This window comes from Rattus norvegicus, chromosome 2, assembly GCF_021556685.1.
Source record: "Rattus norvegicus strain SHRSP/BbbUtx chromosome 2, alternate assembly SHRSP_T2T, whole genome shotgun sequence".
Classification (NCBI taxonomy): Eukaryota; Metazoa; Chordata; class Mammalia; order Rodentia; family Muridae; genus Rattus; species Rattus norvegicus.
Window position 1 is genome coordinate 106,808,431 of NC_141535.1, and position 3,840 is coordinate 106,812,270.

At 43.7% G+C, this 3,840-nt stretch overlaps 1 pseudogene; it reads left to right on the forward strand.

The window, feature by feature from the left end:
- The first annotated feature begins 1,580 nt into the window (after positions 1–1,580).
- On the forward strand, positions 1,581–3,573 carry Hspa8-ps33 (heat shock protein family A (Hsp70) member 8, pseudogene 33; annotated as a pseudogene).
- Positions 3,574–3,840: the final 267 nt, after the last annotated feature.

The following is a 3,840-nucleotide window of genomic DNA, read 5'->3' on the forward strand; positions in this document are numbered from 1 at the left end:
ATTTGTTAGTTTGGTGTGGAAAGCATTTGCTATGTCTACTAACCTACCATGTTCTTTAGTTGTCCTTATTTAACTTGAACTTTTTCATGGTATATACTCATGACCAACAATTTTATAGAAGATGGTCCTCCTCAGCAGTGACAAAGGTATTTGTGCTTAAATGAAGTTTAATCTAAATGCAATTAGTTAGATATTTCTACTTATAGAAATAACAGCAACTTGAATGGTTTTACATTCATTTCTACATGAGTTCATAATTTCCTGAATGTTAGTTGATCATAGTTGAGATGTGATTCTTCCCAAGGAAATTCACAGATGCTGTGGGGGGTACAGACACATGATCCTAAGCAACACACAACTCCCCACTCTATTGTATTAATTTTAAAAACTAAAATATGGAGGTGGGTTTGCTACTTGCCTTAATGGATTATGTTCTTGAATGCAAGAACTGTACTAGCCTTTATATTTTATATGACTTAATCAGCACTATAGGTGGCCACTGACTAAAGTTCATTCAGTTAATCCCAAGTTATTACTTACTAAACTCTATATTTTGTTTTAGCTGCTCTAGAACCAGAGGGTTTTCAAATAGGCCATGCTCTCTTTCACATGGCAGCCATACCTCTCTGTCTTGCACTCTTCTCAGTCATGGCATCTCTCCTCTCCTCCACGATCTCCCCACATGGTGCATCTCTTCCTTCCTTCTCTTCTCCTGGTCCCAAGACCACGAATCCTAAAGTCCCACCTGTGTCTGCCTTGCCTAGTAATTGGCTGCAGGCATTTTTATTTACCAATCAGATCCAACTGGTGGCAGGTTCCCAGAAACAAAGTTTTTGGGGGAACATTCTTAGCACTAGAAGACAAGAAGATACACTAATCAACTACAAAAAGTTCATTGCTCTCTTCCTTTTTCAATAAAGTCACTGGGTGAAAAGAAGCAGATTTTCTGTATCCATGGACATTGTTTTATTTTTCTATTATTAGATATTTTCTTTATTTATATTTCAAATGTTAACACCTCTGGAAGCCACCTATCCCAAGCCCCCTCCCCCTGCTAGTATGATGGTGCTCTCCTAACCACCTAACCATTCTTTCTCTCCTCCCCACCCTGGAATTCCCCTACATGGGGGGTCTAAAGCCTTCATAGGACCAAGGGTCTCAGCTCCCATTTGTGCCTGACAAGGCCATCTTCTGCTACATATGCTGCTGGAGCTATGGGTCTGGTCACTCCATGTGCATACTTTGGTTGGTGGTTTAGTTCTTGGGAGCTCTTGTTGGTGGGATTACATGCTGGTACAACCACTCTGGAAATCAGTCTGGCAGTTTCTCAGCAAATTGGACTTGACAACCCAGGTATACCACTGCTGGGAACATAACAAAAAGATGCTTTAACATATAACAAGGACACATGTTACACTATGTTCATAGAAGCCTTATTTATAATAGCCAGAAGTTAGAAAGAACTCAGATGTCCTTCAATGGAGAAACAGATACAGAAAATATTGTCCATGTACACAATGGAGTACTATTCAACTATTAAAAATAATGACTTCTTCATTGAACGTGGAGCCAGCTCTCGGGGGTCTCTGTGTGGTCTCGTCATCAGCACAGCTGGGCCTACACGCAAGCAACCATGTCTAAGGAACCTGCAGTTGGCATTGATCTTGGCACCACCTACTCATGTGTGGGTGTCTTCCAGCATGGAAAGGTGGAAGTAATTGCCAATGACCAGGGTAACCGCTCCACGCCGAACTATGTTGCTTTCACCGACACAGAATGATTAATTGGGGATGCGGCCAAGAATCAGGTTGCAATGAACCCCACCAACACAGTTTTCGATGCCAAACATCTGATCAGATGTAGGTTCGATGATGCTGTTGTTCAGTCTGACATGAAGCACTGGCCCTTCATGGTGGTGAATGATGCAGGAAGGCCCAAGGTCCAAGTCGAATACAAAGGGGAGACAAAAAGTTTCTATCCTGAGGAAGTGTCTTCAATGGTTCTGACAAAAACGAAGGAAATTGAAGACGCTTACCTTGGAAAGACTGTTACCAATCCCGTGGTCACGGTGCCAGCTTACTTCAACGACTCTCAGCGACAGGCAACAAAAGATGCTGGCACTATTGCTGGCCTCAACGTACTTCGAATTATCAATGAGCCAACTGCTGCTGCTATTGCCTATGGCTTAGATAAGAAGGTCGGGGCTGAAAGGAATGTGCTGATTTTTGACTTGGGAGGTGGCACTTTTGATGTGTCAATCCTCACTATCGAGGATGGAATTTTTGAAGTCAAATCAACAGCTGGAGACACCCACTTTGGTGGAGAAGACTTTGACAACCGAATGGTCAACCATTTCATTGCTGAGTTTAAGCGAAAGCACAAGAAAGACATCAGTGAGAACAAGAGAGCTGTCAGTCGTCTCCGCACTGCCTGTGAGCGGGCCAAGCGCACCCTCTCCTCCAGCACCCAGGCCAGTATTGAGATTGATTCTCTCTATGAAGGAATTGACTTCTACACCTCCATTACCCATGCTCGATTTGAGGAGTTGAATGCTGACTTGTTCCGTGGCACACTGGACCCTATAGAGAAGGCCCTTCGAGATGCCAAACTAGACAAGTCACAGATCCATGATATTGTCCTGGTGGGTGGTTCTACCAGAATCCCCAAGATCTAGAAACTTCTGCAAGACTTCTTCAATGGAAAAGAGCTGAATAAGAGCATTAACCCCAATGAAGCTGTTGCGTATGGTGCAGCTGTCCAGGCAGCCATTCTATCTGGAGACAAGTCTGAGAATGTTCAGGATTTGCTGCTCTTGGATGTCACTCCTCTTTCCCTTGGGATTGAAACTGCTGGTGGAGTCATGACTGTCCTCATCAAGCGCTATACCACCATTCCCACCAAGCAGACCCAGACTTTCACCACCTACTCTGACAACCAGCCAGGTATACTCATCCAGGTGTATGAAGGTGAAAGGGCCATGACCAAGGACAACAACCTGCTTGGGAAGTTTGAGCTCACAGGCATACCTCCAGCACCCCATGGGGTTCCTCAGATTGAGGTTACTTTTGACATTAATGCCAATGGCATCCTCAATGTTTCTGCTGTAGATAAGAGCACAGGAAAGGAGAAAAGATCACCATCACCAATGACAAGGGCCGCTTGAGTAAGGAGGATATTGAGCGCATGGTCCAAGAAGCTGAGAAGTACAAAGCTGAGGATGAGAAGCAGAGAGATAAGGTTTCTTCTAAGAACTCACTGGAGTCTTATGCTTTCAACATGAAAGCAACTGTTGAGGATGAGAAACTTCAAGGCAAGGTCAATGATGAAGACAAACAGAAGATTCTTGACAAGTGCAATGAAATCATCAGCTGACTAGATAAGAACCAGACTGTGGAGAAGGAAGAATTTGAGCATCAGCAGAAAGAACTGGAGAAGGTCTGCAACCCTATCATCACCAAGCTGTACCAGAGTGCTGGTGGCATGCCTGGAGGAATGCCTGGTGGCTTCCCTGGTGGAGGAACTCCTCTATCTGGTGGTGCTTCTTCAGGTCCCACAATTGAAGAGGTCGATTAAGTCAAAGTAGAGGGTTATAGCATTGTTCCACAGGGAACCAAAACAAGTAACCTGGTATTTAAATTGTCAAAAAAAAACCGACTTCATGAAATTCTTGGACAAATGGATGGAGTTAGAAAGTATCATCCTGACTGAGGTAACCCAACCACAAAAGAATGCACATGGTATGCACTCACTAATAAGTAGATATTAGCCCAAATGCTCAGAATACCCAAGATAAAATTTACAGACCACATGAAGCTCAAGAAGGAGGAAAACCAAAGTGTG